Raw genomic sequence first — 19683 nt, forward strand, 5'->3', positions numbered from 1 at the left:
ATGGGCTTGCTTTAGGCCACCTAATTGTCTTGTCCTGTCCAGTGCTCCCTCACCAAAATTAGCCTGCCTTGGGTTCCCAAAGGGGATGTTAAGGATCCTGGGCCCCATTCGTAAGAAATGATCAAATTCTTAGTGCAAACAGGGAAGAGAAAGGGAATGTGAATAAGAAGGCAAGTCTCTCTTTCTTCTGTTTTTCCCAACTGATCAAACTTGAGATGGGATTGGGGGCTACCTGACTATCTTCATTTATACTACCACATACCTCTATATGGTACCCCGGGCAAACTCTACAATCTGAACCTTTTCTTGAAGGCACATCTCAAGTTTAACCCTATCCTCCTGAAGCTAAAATTCAAGTTTACAAAGTTGGCTTCTTGGGGAACCAGTAAAAGAACACCACACACACACACACACACACACACACACACACACACACACACACTCACGTGCTCACACACTACCCCCTAGTATTTTCAACTGGAAATCTTCAGTTGCATTAAGGAGCATTGTAACATGGCCCCTTACTTAACCCATTGCAAAAGCAACCCCGGAAGAATAAGGGCTCTGACATCCTCAATGGGCGATCTACATGGCAGCAAGCATGCTGTCTGCAGGATTCCCAACCTTCTGCAGAACTCAGGGTCATGGCTCCTCATCTCCAGTTCAGTCCCCAAATCCATAGACCCCATAGACTTGCCCATGGCCCTGTCTCTCAAATACTAGGCAGGTACCTTGTCTCAGGTACTAGGCAGGCTGATATATGGCTATTATTTATTACGAGATGCATTTAGCCATAAAGTCATTATGTCCCGCTGACTCCTTGGCCAATTTAATACTGTCATGAGGAACAAAACCTGCAATTCAACCAGCTAAATAAAAACATGCTGCCTGTCCTAATTCCTGAAACACATTGTACTGGACTGTCTGTCTAACGCACTACCTGCAGCTTCAAGACCTTCAAATACTTTTACATTTTTTTGGGCTTCATTTTTAACTTTATTGTCACTACGATAACCAAGCCTCCGTCACACCTTGTTTCTTCTGTCTCCCTGGCCCCGCCTCTCTCCCATTCCTTCTCTGTTCACAGCAGAGAATCCTTTTCACGTCTAACGATGCAGGTAAATTGAGCCTTTCTTTTTTTTACGGTCTAGATGGTCCAACTGTTCTGATTTCTGCCTCGGTTTTTTTTTTTTTTAAGCCTTTTCTGAATTATTCAAGGCTCCAAAGAAACAGGAAAGTGTGGCAACTTCCCTCACTTATCTGTCAAGGCATGACAAAGAGACATTTGGCACAAATCATTTTGAAAGCATTTTACTTTTTTCTTTCATGGGGCTACAAGATTATACGGCACGTTCTCATTTTACCTAGGTCATAACTGCAGGAAGCAATCACTCATTTCCTGGGTGAAGAAGGAAACATGTACGACTTTCTTATTATCTTTTAACTTACGGATTTAGATCAACATTTTAACCATTTTTTAGTGCAAATGATCCATTTTTTTTTCATTTGTGGTGATGTATTCTTAACTCGTTTGACATAAAATAAATGTACATGTTCATGGGTGACAGTATGACATTTCAGTGCATGTACACAATAATGATCAGACCAAGTAACTAGAAGATTTATCTCTCATCACACATACATCAATTTTGTGTGTGTGTTGAGGCTATTCAAAATTGTCTCTCTTTTTTGGAAATATCCTAAATATTTTTTGTCAATCATAGTTACCCTACACTTGATATGTATCTCCTTCTGAATTACAACTCAGCGGCCCTTAATTATACCCTGTCCATCCTTTTAGAGCTCCCTACAACCTTTTCTAGACTCCGATCTGTTTCACTCTCTACCCACTTTCAGATTAACTTTTAGCATCCTTACGTAAGTGAGAGCACGTGGCATTTGTCTTTCTGTATCTAAACTTATTTCCATCAGTATCCTCCAGCTCCTTCCTCCCAAGGAAGGACAAATGACTGAATTCCCCCACTTTTCCTGTGGCTGAATAATATTCCGTTCCGTATATCTGATGCTTCTTCAGCGGATACCTAACTGGATTCTTTACTTTGCTATGGGGAATGATGCTGTAATAAACATGCAGTGGCCGAAGTCTCTTGGACACTCTCTCCGTTTCTTTAGTAAGTACCCACGGCAGGCCAACTGGATCCTAAGGTGGCTGACTGCAAGCGTGTTGAGCAACATTGTTCTTTTCACTTATTCACATCCTCACTGACGATGGATCTAGCAACCGTCAAGCGCAGGCGTCCAGTTTCTTCTGGGATGCTTTCCCACAGATCATCAGTGTGTGAAAACTGGAGTGGAACTGTCCCGTCGTGACATTGACTTTCACCCATGGGTTTGCTCATTTAGCAAATGTTTGTGGAGCACCTGCCTGCTACAGACCGGGCCCTGAGCCGAACTTGAGCCGTAACGAACTGCAATCTAACAGAACCGCCATCTGACAGTAATTCAACGCAATGGCAAACACAAAGGGAGAGAGGAGAGGCGCCCCTCTATGTTGTCCAGGCCACTTAGAACACGTGGACCACACGGAACAGTCTCTGTGCTGGCTGCTTTTACACCAACCCAAGACAAGCTGGAGTCACTTTGGAAGGAGGGACCTTGGTTAAGAAAATGCCCCCATTAGATTGGCCTGGAGGCAAGCCTGTGTGCATTTTCTTGATTGATGATTGATAAGGAGGGGTCCAGTTCACTGTGGGTCGTGCCACTCCTGGGCTGGTGGTCTTGGGTTCTCTAAGAAAGCAGGCTGAGCAAGCCATGGGGAGCAAGCCAGTAAGCAATGTTCCCCCATGGCCTCTGCATCAGTTCTGGCCTCCAGGTTCCTGCCCTGTTTGAACTCCTGTCCTGACGTCCTTTGATGATGGACTGTGCTGTGGAAGTATAACAACAAACCCTTTCATTCCAAAGTTGCTGTTTTAATCTCAGCCGTGGTAATTCTAACTAAGACAATCTCCAAGAAAGACGGTGTTTCAAACGACAAGAAAATGGGTGCCGTTCAGGAAGGAACGCCCCAGCACTGAAACTGGAAGAACCCTACAGTATCACACAGTGTGCTGTTGATGTTGGCGTAAACAATCAGGTCGAACATCTTGCCGGGAGAAGTAACGCACAGACTGAGTGTGTGACACACTCAAAGAGCTGAGCTCATATCCTGAATAGGGAAAGGAAATTCAGGAAAGGAAAGCAGAGAGAAAGATACCTGGGTTCGGCTGAAACTGTAGCCTGCTCCTCCCAGAGAAGCATGCGTGGTGTGGGATGGAGTTGGGACCGCTGGAGACATTCCCTACGAATTCACAGCTAACAGATGTAACATGTGAAAGACCCCTAACCCGTTTCAAAACTACAGCCCAGCCTCTGGGGCCACAGAAGAGAAAGCAGTAAACAAACATGACGGTGGCCGTAGGTACGGTACGTGAAGTGACATGCTGGCGTGGTGTGCCAGGAGCTGGGGAAGGCGCACGATGCCCATAGAGATGGTGTGCTTTTCTAGAAAGGAAGGCACATTGAACTGAAGCGTGAGAGATGGAACAGAGGTTAGGGGAACCTAGAGAAACAAGGATCCCCAACGGATCTGTACTATAAACAGCAGCCGGCTTCCAAACAGAAGAAGTGTGCCGACAGAACTCTTTTTAAACAAGTAGCGTTCTTGAAATCGCGCTGCCAGACTGGCTGAGGAACGAATCACCATGGCATGGACTCCCGTGTAGCTGAACAACCGGCGGGTGACCCTGTTGTTGTGGTAGCGCCTGCTGGCACAGGTTGGTTGACCGTAGATCAGAGCTGAGGGACGGAGATGATGGTATCAGACGCCACGTCATCCATGACAGTCTCGTTAATTCCCTGAAACGGAGGTCAGCACACTTCAGAGAGGCTGACGGCGAGCAAAACCCAGAGAGAAAGATGGAGGCGAGGCAGACAGACGACACTGACAGATGTTTGCCAAAGCAGTCATGCACAATTTTCCTTTCGCTCTCTGCACTTCCTGCCGCCGCCAATCCTGCTGACAGGGATGTTTGCAGTCCTACAGAATCCTACTCAATATACTTTCTCCTTCCATTTTAGGGATGCGGGCAAGCGTAACAGACTCCTATCTGTTATGAGGATTGATGAGCAGAAGGGTTAGGTTACTGGCTATCTGGAGTTTGAAGTTTTTCTTCTCCATAGGTTAAATCCAGATGTTTTCAGTCCGTGCCACCCGACAGCCGATACGTCATACGTCCTCCAATAAACCATGTACAGCTTTAGCACAACGCCCAGCATGTAATAAGTGCTCACTAAAGGTTAGCTATTATTGCTGTCAATGTGACATATTTACAGTAAACACATACAAAATGTTTTCAGAGTCGTGTACACTCTCTAAATCAACAATACGCACATCTGGTGAAAAAGCAAATCATTTACAAAAAAAAAAAAAACCTTATAATGAAAAACAACAGTGACTTGCCTCTTCCCGCCCCCAAACTCCCATGCTAGTCTTCAGATGCTGCTACACATATTAACTCCTGTTCCTCCCGATGACCGCCATCATGGTTCTAAGTTATAGACCACCATAACCTGTTATTGCCTAGTACATCTGAGGCATTAGTGAATGGCAACTTTCATAGCTGGCAGTTACTCAATGCCCTGGCGCCATTCACTCCACTGAGGTTTTTAAACATGCACTGTGCCAGGCATGAGCAACGCTCTAGGACAGTGGTTCTCGACCTTCCTAACACCATGACCCTTTAGTACAGTTCCTCACAGTGTGATGACCTCAACCGTAAAATTACTTTTGTTGCTACGTCATGGCTATAATTTTGCTCCTGTTAGGAATCATGATGCAAATATCCATCTTTTCCAAAGGTCTTTGGAAGCCCCTATGAAAGGGTCATTCATCCCCAAATGGGTCACGACCCACAAGTTGAGAACCACTCTGGTCACGACCCACAGGTTGAGAACCACTGGTCTAGAGGCTGGCTCAGTATTAGAGATTTATATACGGCAGTACAAAGATGACGCGCCGATCCTTGGCAACCAAGTGTTGCCGTTTGGATGGGAAAGCAGGCAATACAGACCCGAAAGACATATGCTAAGATAAACAAAAGAATGGAACAGAGAGATGGGGCAAAAGAAACAGGAAGCATGGCCTGAGAACCACTGCTCTAGGGCAGCATGGGGAGCAAAGGGGTGAGAGACCACACCCACAAGAGGCTCACCTTCCAGTGGGGACGTGAAGGGCAAGACGTACGACACACCGCAAGTCAAATGTGACACATTCAGTGGAAAACTGGGGGGGGGGGCAAAGAGCATTCTAGACAGCTTGGGAGGGAAGCAGCACTTGAGCAGCCTCTAACCTTGGAAAATTTTCTTGTGTTGTGTCTTTAATAATTTCTTCATTTTTTCTGTCTCAGATCTGTCTTTCTAGATTCCCTGTCGGTCAGACAGTCATCCTGATAGGTTAATCCTCTTGGGTGCTTGGGTTTTCTTCTGTGTGTGTGTGTGTGTGTGTGTGTGTGTGTGTGTGTTTGTGTGTGTGTTTGTGTGTGTGTGTGTGTGTAATTGTCTTGTTGTTTTGCTTTGCTTTTTGTTTTTCAAGACAGGATCTCTCTGTATAGGCTTGGCTTTCCTGGAACTTGCTCGGTAGACCAAGATGGATTGGAACTCAGAGATCCGCCTGCCTCTGCCTCCCCAGTGCTGGGATTAAAGGTGTGCACCACCACTGGCTAGCTTCTGTGTGTTTTCCTATCACAATCTTTTCATGCCATTCTCTGGGAGGTTCTGTTGATTTGTAATTGTTTTATAACTCTGTGGAACAAGCACGTGGAAGTGTGTTTCCTTAGAGGCTTCAACGCTCTTTAAAAATCACCTGAAACCATGGCTTGGGACACGGTCCCACATGTTGATGCCATAAGCCTGAGTAAAGGGCTGTCAGTCAATTGAACCATCTGATCTCCCCGACCTTAGACTTGAGCCTATGTCTCATTACAATTTGGCCTGGAATTCTGCCTCCTGAGATTCTTCTGGACATACCTGATTTCCTTTGCCTTCCTCTCCATATATATGCAGGCAGAGAAGCCATTAAATCTGATAAATACATTCAGTATTTTTGTCTCCATGAATCTATACATCTTATGGTCTAATCTTGATTCTAATAGAGTCCAGGAAAGAAGAAATTAATGCATTGGTTAATCTGCTATCAGTAACTATCCATGTATAATTTTAATAAGTGTTAGTTGATTATTGTAATTTCTATCACATACACAAGCATGTGTGTATACTTCTCGTATATGTCTCCAAAATGCTGTATGAACATCTAGAAATCTGTGTTTACATATGTATCCATAAATGTGTGTGTGTGTGTGTGTGTGTGTGTGTGTGTGTGTGTGTTAGAGTTTATATAAAGCATCTTTCCACCTTAGCGGCTCACATGTTGAAGGCCTGGTGATATATTGTGTACCCTAATAAAATTTACCTGAAGATCAGAGGACAGAACAAGCCACTAGGTTAAACATAGAGGCCAGGCAGTGATGACACACACCTTTAATCCTAGCACTTGGGAGGCAGAGATCCATCTGGATCTCTATGAGTTCAAAGCCACCTTGGACTACACGAGATTGACTCAGTCTAGGAGAGAAACAGAGCCAGGCAGTGGTGGCACACACCTTCAATCCCAGTACTGGGAAGCACACATGCCTTTAATCCCAGGAAGTGATGGCTGGGTGGAGAAAGGTACATAAGGCGTGAGGAGACAGGAACTAAATTTCGCTGAGGAAGCCCCTTTGGCTGGAGCTCTTTGAGTTGGTGAGGTAGAGTTGGTAGCTGTGACTTGCTCTGCTTCCTTGGTCTTTCAGCTTTCACCCCGATATCAGGCTCCAGGTTCTAATTAAAAGACCTTTGTAGCAATTTGTACTACGCTGGTGCCCTATGCCGTGTTCAGAGGTGGGACATTAGGGAAGTCACGGGATCATGAAGGTTTTGACTTCTCCAATTGATTAACAAATTCATTATCCAATGGCATCACTGGGAGGTGGTAGAAACCAGTAGACAAGGCCTGACAGAAAGAAGTGAGTCATGGGGGCTGGAGAGATGGCTCAGAGGTTCAGCGCACTGACTGCTCTTCCAGAGGTCTTGAGTTCAATTCCCAGAACCACATGGTGGCTCACAACCGCCTGTAATGAGATCTGGTGCCCTCTTCTGGCCTGCAGTCATAGATGCTGTATACATAATAAATAAATAAATCTTTAAAAGAAAAAAAAAAAGAAGCGAGTCACTGGGAGAGTCAGAAGGCATGTCTTGTGATCAGGCCCCACTTCTCTGCTCCCCGACCACCATGAAGTGGACTATACCCCACCTTCCCACCTGGTGCTCTCCCTCAATACAGACCCAGAAACCACCAGAAACCACCGTGGCAGCTGCAGGTGCTGTACATTTGAAATCCTGAGCTAAAAGAAAGCCTCCTCTGAAGTTGTTTTCATTAGACATTTGGTCACAGTGGCGAGAAATTAAGCACATATAGATGGTCTCTGGTGTGTGTGTGTGTGTGTGTGTGTGTGTGTGTGTGTGTGTGTGTGTGTACAAATATATAATTTCTTTTCCATCATTCATTATTTTCAAAATATGGTTATGGTAGCTTGCCTTTGTAACCCTGGCAGTAAGGAGGCTGAGGCAGGGGGATTGTTGTCAGTTTGAGGCCAGGATTACACAGTAAACACCAGGTCAGCTTGGCTTATAGAATGAGATCCTGTGTTAAAACAGTAAACCAAAAAAAAAAAAAAAAAAAAAAAAAAAACCCAAAAACAAAAAAACAGTAAACCAGGGCTGGAGAGATGGCTCAGGGGTAAAGCGCACTGGCTGATCTCCCAGAGGACCCGGGTTCAATTCCCAGCACCCACATGGCAGCTCACAACTGTCTGTAACTCCAGTTCCAGGGGACCTGACACCCTCACACAGACATACACGCAGGTAAAACACCAATGCACATAAAAATAAATAAATCTTCAAAAAGAACAATAAACCAAAACTTAAAGATGAAATTTGCTAGTATTGTGCATGATGCACATATGTGGACAAATCTGCTACAACATGTATGTAGAGGTCAGAGGGCAAGGGGTTAGTTCTCTCTGTTTTTACCTGAGTTCTAGGAAACAAAATCAGGCCACCAGTCTTGTATGGCAAGTACTTTTAACTGCCAAAGCATCGTACTATCTCCCCCACTCAAAAAGTATATAAATATTATTTATTACTGTCAAAGGTATAAAATCTTACACATTATTCTTTAACAGAACCTTGCTGGGAACTGCAAAAAGGCTGGAGTCTAGATTTGTTTTCAGGACACGTAAATGATTACGGATGGTGCTTAAGAGGATTTGGGGAAACAAAGCTAGATCACAAAGGGCCAGATAAGCAATGTCTTCCCCGACTTCAGCGGACAATGATTCACTCCAGTGTACAGTTTAGAAAAGCCAGTGACTCCAGCCGGAGGGATTTTGCAGTAGTCAAACCAATAAGAAGTCAGTGAGTGACTCCCATGATCTAAGTGATGAATGTGGCCTGACTTAAGGCGAGCAAATGCAGACGGAGGGCGAAGAACCGAGTTGAGGGCGGCCAGGAAAGAGGTGACAAGTAGAGAGAGTAGTCGCGATGATCCTGGACCCGGACAGATTCTGGGTGCTGGTCCATTCACTAAGGGGCAGCAGGCTAAAAGCTGAAGGGTGGGGGAGCAGGGACCCGAAGCCAGAGGCCAGTTGTGCCTGTCAGTGCGAGCCAGGGCCATCCACAGATCTCAGCACCCTCGGAAGCGACCTCACTTGAGTGAACAGCCGTGCACCGAGAGAGAGTCCTCAGCAGAGCCGGAAGAGAAGAGACGATGTAGGACCACAGTGAAAATGGGACCCATGTTTAAAAGTTCTCAGAAAAGATACCCGTGTTTCCACAGCTTGAACCAGGGGGCAGAGAAGTTTTCTCCCACTGAATAAGGGTTATGATTGCTGTTGGGTTGCTGCCCAAGCATCATGGATTAAGGTCTCCAGTTACAGCTATGGAAAACTCTTTACTCTCCAAATTGAAAAGTACACATGCTCCTCAAGCACACATAAAACACTGATTAAGACGGACCATATACCGTGTCACAAAGGAGAGCTCAAAAATCTCTCCATACTTCCGTATCATATAGATTACATTTTAAAAGCCACTTCACCCTCCAATTAGATACCAACAATAACAATGCAGAGAGGGAGAAACATTTTGATTCACATCTGAGTTAACTGCACCTACAAACAATTCCTGAGTAGGAAAGGAAATCACATTGAAAAATCACAACGTATTTAGGTCCAAACAACCGCAAAGGCATATTAGAAATTATAGGGCCTATCTAAAGTGGTTCAGAGATATATTCAAAGCCTCAACTATTTCTTTCAAAGGATACTGTAAATAAATAGCATTTACCTCAAGAGCATGCATAAAGTTGCTGGAGGGAATCATGATACCAGAGTGAGACGCCATCTTCAGTTTATACACATTACTAGGTAAATAAGCAACCCTCATTTGCCCCAAGTTTTCAAAATTCCTATCAATCAGGTAGGTAATTCCTATCAATCCTTTTCCATCTCTTTTATATCTGCATTGATCAAAACCTTTGATGCCTTTGTAGGTCATTGGCTTTCTCATCTGTCTTATGTATATATAATAAGCATAGCTGTGGGCAATGTAATTCTCTGACTGAAGATACAATATCCCAAGTTGGACACAATGACTCCAAATTGAAAACATTTATGAGGGAAGTAAAAATAGAGTAAAGAATAAGACCAGGGGCCTAGCAGTCAGCTGGTAGTGAATTCCGTCTCTGCTCTTCCTATTTCGGTTAGCTGGGTGACATGGGCAGACCCAGAAAACCAGTGACATGCCCACTTCCATCTCTCCATGAGAGTCGCTGTAGCAGTAAGGCCATCAAGACTGTGTGACAATTTTGAGTCACCAAATACACAAGGCTTGCGTGTCTACACAGAGTCGGAGATCACTTGGTATTAGAAAGTTATTAAGATTTAAAAAAGGAACCATACCAAAAAAAAAACATAAAATAAAAAAGGAACCATCCTTTATGGCAGAAGGGAACAGCTTGGACAAACACGTCCATGAACCTTTTTACATTTGGCTTTTATAATCAACTCGCCGTGATGTGGATTAGGTCATTTATTCCCATTTCCCAGTAGGGCAGTGAGGACCCAAAGGGCTTAGGTGATTTTGTCAAAGCACATGACTTGCCAGTGAAATCTGAATTTCCTGGTTCTTGGTTCGCTCATCTCCCTGTGACATGATTCAGCAGGGTTGCTGTCTAGAGAAGCCTGTTAAAAGACCTTAGCAGGGCGCGGCGTGGCGCGGCCCCCTCCTTCCACCGACCCCTCCGATCTCGGACTCTCTGCGCACGGCAGCCCCTTGGCCCCGGGGCCGGCATCGGATGCCAGAGACCGTGGCTAAGTAAGAAATCCAGCCTCCCTGAAGACAGTCAAGCAAAAGGCGGGGCGATTGCTTTTCCAGAGCGGAAAGGAAACTCATGCATCAGAAAAGGTGATTAATAAACACATTGAAAGAATATGGCTGCACAGATACCAGAATCCGACCAGGTAAAACAGTTTAAGGAGTTCCTGGGAACCTACAATAAACTTACAGAGACCTGCTTTTTGGACTGTGTTCAAGACATCACAACAAGAGAGGTGAAGCCTGAAGAGGTTACCTGTTCAGAACATTGCTTACAGAAATATTTAAAAATGACACAGAGAATATCCATGAGATTTCAGGAATATCATATCCAGCAGAATGAAGCCCTGGCGGCCAAGGCAGGACTCCTGGGCCAGCCCCGGTAGAAGCGCGGAGACACAGACTTGCCCTGGGATTGCCGCAGCTGCTGCGCTGGCCATGCGGGTTCACCGGGAAGAACCCTGCAGCAGCCCAGAGGAGTGGAGGGGAGCCAGCTGTCTAACTGCCTGACCAATGGGAACCCCTGGACAAACAAATCACCCTTCGCCAGAAAGAAGCGGAACAGAAGGCCTTCCGGTTGTGAGAGTGATAAGAGGCAACATTGTTGAGGCCTTAAGATTCAGCTGCGGGGTCACCTTGATTACAAAAGTAAACCATTGTTCCTTTCTTTGTGACTGTTAATTTTAAAAGCAAAATATGTGTCCAATCATGTATGAGATAGAAAAAATTTATTACTAAAAGTAAAATAAATAAAAGTAAAAAAAAAAAAAAAAAAGACCTTAGCAGGGTCTCCTCTCCCTCCCTCCCTCCCTCTTTCCCTCCCTCCCTCCCTCCCTCCCTCCCTCCCTCCCTCCCTCCCTCCCTCCCTCCCTTCCTCCCTCCCTCCCTTCCTTCCTCCTCTCTCCCTCCCTCTCTCCCTGTCTGTCTCTCTGTCTCTCTGTCTCTGTCTCTGTCTCTCTGTCTCTCTCTCTCTCCCTCCCTCCCTCCCCTCTCCCTCCCACTTCCTATCCCTTCCAACTTTGGCTTCCCTCTCTTGGTGATGTATTACAAATCCACCCACTTTGTCGCATTCCCGTTTTCTTCCCGAGTAGTATTCCTTCGTATGGATGTACCATCATTTACTTATCCTTTAGCCAGGTAAAGAGATACATGGCATTTCGGGACACAGGGAGTATAAAGCCGAGTAAGCCTTTGTTTGCGCATTTCTGCAAATTCGTGTATTCATTTCTTTTTGCTGTTTTCATTTCTCTGCAGGAGAAATATCTAGACACATGTCTATTGCTGTTCTACTAATGATAGCAAGGAACTGACCTAGATGTCCCTCAACAGATGAATGCATCACAAAAATGTGCTGCACACACGTGGAATATAATTCAGCTGTAAAGAAAAATGAAATCATAGCATTTACAGGAATATGAATGGATTTGTAAAGGATAACATTAAGTGGGGTGACCCAAACTCAGAAAGAAAAAAAAAAACCTCACATGTTCTCACTCATATGCAGATCTTAGTTTATAATGTACACACACAATATACACATACACATTTATATATGTGTGTGTGTGTGTGTGTGTGTGTGTGTGTGTGTGTGTGTGTGTACATGTAGGCATAGTCTACAATAGTCTACAATTTAGAAAGAAGACCGAGAGAGGGCAATATTAGATGAGGATGAAGATGCTTCAGTCTTCAAAGAAGACACAGAACTTTTTTTTCTCTGGTTTCAACTCACAGGGTTTTTGTTTGTTTGTTTTGTTATGTTTTTCATGGTGAATAAGCAAATTCAACTTTCCGGGTGTTAAAGTAGCAAGAGCCATAAAAAGTAATGACCTAATGAATTTTAAAAGTGTAATTGGTAGTGAAGACACTAAATTCTTAAGTAAAGCTCCATGGGTTCAGAACGGCTCTTCTGTGTTGACGTTCGCTGATATGTGTGGACTTGAGGACTAGGCAAGCACTGGAGTGGTTTTCTTAAGCCAGGTGTGTGATGGTTCTGTTTGTGGGTTAATTAGAATAAGAGGGTTTGATTAAGGAAGGAAGGGAGGGAGGGAGGGAGAAAGGGGGGGAGGCCCTTTAACAGCTTTCTGTTACCACGTAGGAATATTCATATTCTTCACCTTAAAACCCTCTACATCATGCTTCTCCCCAAATCACCAAATCTTTCTCATGCCACCCTCCTCCTCAACATAATGCAACCATCTTTACTTCCTGGAACATTCCACTCCTCCTCAACACCTGTCGTAGTCAGGGTTCCATTGCTGTGAAGAGACACCATGACCATGGCAACTTTCATAAAGAAGCAGATGTCACTGGGGCTGGCTTACAGTTTCAGAGGTTCAGTCTGTTATCGTCATGGCGGGAAGCATGGAAGTGTGCAGGCAGACGTGGTGCTGGAGAAGGAGCTGGGAGTCCGACACCTTATCCAAACACACAATTTCCACTGTACTTGTGTGTTCGTTTCGTAGCTCCCTGGGTCAGACATCTGTTTCCTATTTTCAGGTTTTTAATTGCCATTCCCAACTATAGTGCCCAGCACATAGTAGGTGCCTAATGACACCAGATGAAATGAATTAATAAATGAGTGATGAATTCTGAGACAGTTTAATCAATTTCTTTAGAACCTCTGCCTTGTCACCTTCTGGAGTTTATTTCCACCTCCCCCACCCCCACCCCCCACCCCCCACTGTCTTGACTAACTGTGATTACTGCTTTCCCTAGGCTGTGCCGTATGACCTCAAGCCTGTCTGTGGTATCCAAATGAAGCTGTCCTATCTCCCATTTCCATAGGGACTCTGCCCTCTTCTGGCCTATAAAAACCAATTCTATTTTATTGAATATTTATGGTCTAGTTAACATCTCTTCACAGACCATTATTGTCATCATAACTGGCAATGTGTGAAAAAACAAGGACGTAACCCAGAGGACCCTGAAACTCTGTGTGTTTAGTAACACCTTTAAGTCAGACTTATTCCAAACTCATGAGTGATTCATGCATATGTTGGCCATCGTTGCCAGTTACCGAATACCTATTTATCCTTGACCTACCTGGCTGGGAAACTCGAAGAGCCCCAGGTGCAAGAAAAAAAAAAAAAGAAAGCACTTTTAACTAAAATAACAAACTTGTCCCATTCTGAAATAACTCTCTCTCCCCTCGCCACACCCTAGTGCACTGAGGGTGGGAGCCTGGGCTGCGAGCTTTAGTATTACTAAGTCCTTCAGATTCCCATCGTGCTTGTGACAGTACCATTTTTCGTTAGAGATGAGGTGTAAAATCAAGAAAAAGAGCGAATGTCACACTGTGTCACGCTGCAGAGGGACATGCAGGAAAGATTTCTTTCTCACTTGCTAAGAGGACTCTGTCTATGAGAGTCGTTGGTGTCTCTCTGTGTGATCCACTCATCCATTGCTGGAAGTCGGCTCTTCCTGGGCAAGGCTCTGCCATTCACCCCCACAAGAGATGAAGGAACCTGGGTCTGGAATTGCGTTAGCTACCTTGGGCTGCTCTGAAGCTCATGGAGTACCAGGTGCCAAACGGTCCTCTGGAGTTCTCTCCGTTCACCCTCGCTTGTTCCTCTCGTTTCCTCACGTCCTTGTAGACTGAGCAACCCAGGTAAACACAGCAGTGAGGGGGAGGGGCGAGCCCAGGAATATGAACAAACGATGGTGCAAGCATAGGACTTCCTAAGGGATTCTGGAAGGGAAAGGCACTAGTTTAGAGAGATACAAGGCTGAGGACTGGCGAGGGTATGTATGACTTGGAGGAGGAAGCATGTGATAGTATCTTTAGGCTATTTTCCCTGTGGTGTTTGGTATACAGTGTTAGATTTATCATTAATCCATTATTATGTTATATTATTGCAGACTTATGCTATATTACTAACATAATATTAATGTATTATTACCATCTTCATGGAGCAATTCTCCTTATATGTAGCATCCTCCAGTGAAATTTGATGTATCCATCTTTGTAAAAGGATGCTGTGACACAGTGCAGGATAATCACATGACTCAGACACTTAGAGCTGTGGACCACACTGATCAGTGAAAAGAGGATCAGATCGATTGACCGAAAACCCCAGTGCTCCAATTACGTATCCAGGGGTCTTTCTTTCCTGGTGTGATTCTCCTTTCTCTCTGTCGTCTTTATTTCTCAAGCAGTCTCTCACAGTCATCACTCCAATTTGGCCTCTCCAACAAAACCAAAGCTTTGGTGTCTAGACGGTGAGGTAAGAGTTAGAAATGAGCACTCAGTTGCTTCTTTTGTCCTCTTCCTGGTCCCTGGGGACGGGGATGCCAGGCCTGGACCTTCAGAGATGGATGTGATGGCCCATCAATAGATATCTAAAATAAATATAAGGTAAGATGCAGAAATAGAGGAGGAAGGAGCTGTGTTTTAGGAAGGGTCAAGAGGGAGTGAGAGCAGAAAAGAGAATACCATAGTGGGATCGTCCCTTCAAGAACAGTTACAAGGGCAGGTGCTGAGTGTGGAAGCTGTGTGAGCCAGGAGCATTCAAGAGACAGTACAGGGCCACGTGTGTGAAACACAGGAAGCCAAGAGCCATCAATGGACAGGAAGTGAGAAGAGAATGGGAAGGAAAAGTCACAGGAAGGACAGCCCCCATAGACCCCTGCAGAGAGCAGGCAGCGTTCTCACAGGGGCGTATCTATTGAGGATCTATAGGCATGGGACTGACATGTCACTGCTTATGTTTTAGGAGGTTGACTACCAGCTCTTATCAATTTTAGGAGGAGCGAGGAGTTGAGGAAGAAGGGGAAACTCATGAGCTAAGAGGCTCAGGGTAGCAGCAAGAGCTCATAGGACCCACAATGGAAGCTTCATATACAACCACACTTAAGAAGTCTTTTGAAGTTTGCATCCATGGAACCAGGAGAGGGGTAGGAGTCTAGGGAGAGTCTGTAACCCCGGCACTGGGTAGGAAGCCAGAGGACCCCTGGAGCTCACTGGTCATCCAATACAGCCAACTTAGCCAGCTCTAGGTATAATGACAGACCCTATACCGAAGCATACCACAGAGAAGTGATGGAGAAAGGCAGACGGAGTCAACCTCCAGCCTCCACACACCCATGCCCACCCCAAAGCCTCAACAATCTTTCCAAATCCCTGGTCCGGGCATGTTGCTCTGTGGGTAGGTCCACTTGCAGTGTTTTCTGTTCGCAAATTGGGAAGTGAGGATAGACGTGTTCATCGGCACTCTCAGCTTCAGAACCAGGCTGGATGTTCGTTCACTTACTCATTCCATTTCAGAGGTTTGGCATCAGACCCAGGAGCCAACAAGTTCTAGCGCTCATCAAATCTGACTTCTCTTCCCAGCCCGTGCGCGTGTGCACCTGGGATTCACGGTTCTGTTCGCTTTTGTTACGGTTTGGCTCTTACATGCCCCTTGACGGGCAAAGGTTGAAGGTCTGATTCCTCACTCGTGGTCCTAATGGGAGGTGGTGGAAAGGTGTGTGGTAGGTGGGCTTCTGTAGAAGAAGTAAGACATTGGGGGAGTGTCCTTGATAGATACGCTGGGACCCCAACTCCTCTCTCTCTCTCTCTCTCTCTCTCTCTCTCTCTCTCTCTCTCTCTCTCTCCTTCCTGGCCACCACGAAGTGAGCAATATGGTGCTCCACACCCTCTCATCATGATGTGTTTCCTCGACACAAGCTGAGTCGAGACCTTTAGGGTGTCAAACAACCCTTTGACAGGGGTCACACTGCCAAACACCCTGCATACCAGATATTTGCATTACCACTCATAACAATAGCAAAATTAGGAAGTGGCAATGAAAATAATTTTATGGTTGGGAGTCACCACACCATTAAGAAGGTTGAGAACCACTGGTGTAGAGTGTACTGAGCGGCCATGTCAAGGAACCTGTGAAACTGTGACCCAAAGTCAATCGCCTCCTCTTCGCTTTCTCGAAGTCATCGGAAGCTGACTCACACCACTTCCCCATTCACATTTAGACCTGAGGTGCCCCAGCTACAGAGTTCTTCACTTCCACTAAGGTAAAGTTATTGACTACTTGAGGAACTCAAAAGTAACTGGAAAAGAGAAGAGCGCAAATAAAAGGAAGGTTGATTTCTGCTTAATCGGTCTGCTCTCCAAGAGCCACGCACCTTTCTGGGGTTCAAACCTTTGGGCCCGAAGTCAGAGGCAGGGCTGTTAAACAGCTCCGAAGGCTTTGAATGGTAAGTCGGTGGGAACAAAGGGCAGGCAATGGGCATCCTTGGAGAAAGCTGCACTGAGCTGACCAGCACGGTCTATATGAGTTCTAAACTCCACCCAGTCAAAAGGCTTTCTCTCTCTCTCTCTTTCCTCCTCCTCCTCCTCCTCCTCCTCCTCCTCCTCCTCCTCCTCCTCCTCCTCCTCTTCTTCTTCTTCTTCTTCTTCTCCTTCTTCTTCTTCTTCCTCCCACCCTCCCTCCCTTCCTTTCTCTCTCCCCTCATTTCATTCTGTTTCCACTATTCTCTGAACTGGAAAAAACTCTAGAGCTCTGAAAAGCAAGGAGATGTAGTCCTCAGCCACGGCTTGTTTTTCATTGAGATGGTGTTTGCTGAGTGCTTAGATCCAAGACACTGTCCAGAAATGAAAGATGAAACAAAGACAAATGTGCATTGTGTATGCCTTCAAGGAGTTACAGTCTAGAGAAAGTGCTCAGATGTATGTTCAGTCATTCCACACACATTTATTAAGTGCTTACTGCATACCACTAACCTCATAGCAAACATACTCTAAGCATAGGAAAACTGTAGGTAACACGAAAAGTCATTGTTTATTCTGGAGAAGGGAGATAAATAATGAAATAACTGTATAACCGATCTTTATACTATTACCAACTAACTGCTGTTACTGAAAACTTCTAGGTCTGCCTATAGCGTACATGGTGACATCATTTTTTTTCCTTTGTGACATTAGCTGTGACTCATTATGACCCATGATTAAGGTGTTGGATTTTATATGTCATTCACAGGCAGAAGCTTTAAGGGACAATGTGCAAACTACCATTATCTCCACTGCTGCCAGGATTGTGTAAGCCTGTATTAGAAGATCATTCTGTCCCTTGGTGACATGAATGATTGCCGTGAGCTGAGCCCCCTTCAGGGTGCACTGGGCATATAGGAGAAAGACAAATTTTTGTTTGCTTAATCACTAGTGTCTGGGGACTATCAGACACAATGGGCCTTTTCTGTTACCAGAGAGTAGCTCAGAAGTTTGTAGGAAAAAAAAAACCCTCTGAGTAAAGGAAGCTAGGTAGCTCAATGGGTAACAGTGCACAAGCTTGACGATGTAAGTTTGAAGCCCAGAATCTATGTTATATATATAAAATCTATGTTATGTGATATATGCATCACATCCAACATATATATATATATATGTGTGTTATGTATATATATATATATATATATATATATATATATATATATATGTTGGATGTGATGCATACATCTACAATCCCACCTCTTAATGGGAAGGGGAGACAAGAGACTAGCCAGCAAGCCTCTAGTATGCTGCAGAGCAGATTCAACAAGAAAGACCGTACCTTACCAGGGTGAAAGGCAAGAATGGAGTCCTGAACTTGTCCAGTGGTCCATGTGTGCCATTGCATAGACATGTTGGACGATATTTTGTTTGTGTTCTGACAAATAAAGCTTGCCTGGAGATCAGAGAAGCAGGGCAGCAGCCACTGGAGACATCTTACCTCTGTGAGTCTTCAGACCAAATGGGGCGTGAAATCCTGTTTCCACCTGCCTTATATTCCTGTCTCCACCTCCCTGGTGCTGGGATTAAAGGCGTGCACCACCACCACCTGCCTCTGTTTCTCTTTTAGATTGATGAGTTCGGTCTGGTCTCGAGTAGCCCAGGATGGTCTTGAACTCCTGATCTTCCTGCTTCCTCCTCCAAGAGCTGGGATTAAAGATGTGTGCCAACACTGCCTGGCCTCTATGGTTAATTAGTGGCTGGCTAGCTCCACCCTCTGATCTCCAGAACAGAGATCTCTGCCCTCAGAACACAAAACAAAATATCATACAATATATACATACACGTAAAGCCAAGTGCTGTGAAGGGAATCGGAGCATGAGAAATGCCAGCCTGAGCATGGCATCTGAGCTGCTCGTGTGTGGCTCTTACCGCTGCCTCATTGTTTATATCACCACCACATGTTATTGACCCACTGACACCATGCACACCCTGCCCTCAACCCAACTGCCACTACTTGGGCCCCAGCCTTAGACACCTGGATATGAACACCCATCCCCCGATATTTTTTTTGACTGGATGTGTCCCCCTTCACTCTTACAACACTGAAAATGAGTCTTCCACACCACGTTTACCTTCTCTAGGATCTGATCCTTCAGGAACTCACAACTGATCAAGTTGTACACCCTACGCATCGTCTTCTGCTCTCTGACGAAACTCGAAACAGATCCATGTCCTTCGCAGGGAGGGCAAAGCCCTCATCACACGCCCGCATGTGGGTGGGCCCTCCTCCCTTATCCTGACTCCATGGCCACCCTCCAGGATTTTCTCCCTCCTGGAACGCTCTGCACACTGTGTTCATGCATCTGTGCCTGTTCGTGGGGTTCTCTTGGCCCTTTCCACATCCCTCTTCCGCAACCCGTCCCACAGCACTGTGCTGAGAACAGAACTTTCTATCTATGGTTGCACAGATGACCTAAGGTATGTGTGTGAGCAGGTGCTGACGTCTCTAACTAACATGGTGATTTACTTCTTTGAATGAACCCTGGAGACTTCTTCTCCTGCCATGGCATCGTCATTGTGGTCTGTGCACTCAAAGCATTTTTTCCAGACCTTATTTTTTTGTTTTGTTTTGTTTTGTTTTTTGAGACTCTGTGTAGTTTTGGTGCCTGTCCTGGATCTCACTCTGTAGACCAGGCTGGCCTCGAACTCACAGACATCTGCCTGGCTCTGCCTCTCCAGTGTTGGGACTAAAGGCGTGCGCCACCGCCGCTCAGTCTCTAGACCTTATTTTCAAACCTGTTCCAGGCCTGGTTGCTCTCTGTTTGTTTCTGACTCTTGGCTTTTTTCTTTCTGTCTGGTGCTCTTAACTTAATGATGTAGACCTGATATATGTCAGTGTGTCCCCAGTTCATGTTAGAAGCTTGGCCCAGGGTGATGGCATTGGAAGAGAACATGGACTCTTTAGGAGGTTGGGGAATAGGATGCCCTCAGTCAGTGGAGGGTGCCACCCT

General features: G+C 45.3%; 1 pseudogene; it reads left to right on the plus strand.

Annotated features, from left to right (window-relative positions):
- The first annotated feature begins 10469 nt into the window (after positions 1 to 10469).
- On the plus strand, positions 10470 to 11094 carry LOC107400782 (mitochondrial import inner membrane translocase subunit Tim9 pseudogene; annotated as a pseudogene).
- Positions 11095 to 19683: the final 8589 nt, after the last annotated feature.

Source organism: Peromyscus maniculatus, chromosome 18 (assembly GCF_049852395.1).
Source record: "Peromyscus maniculatus bairdii isolate BWxNUB_F1_BW_parent chromosome 18, HU_Pman_BW_mat_3.1, whole genome shotgun sequence".
NCBI classification, from domain to species: Eukaryota; Metazoa; Chordata; class Mammalia; order Rodentia; family Cricetidae; genus Peromyscus; species Peromyscus maniculatus.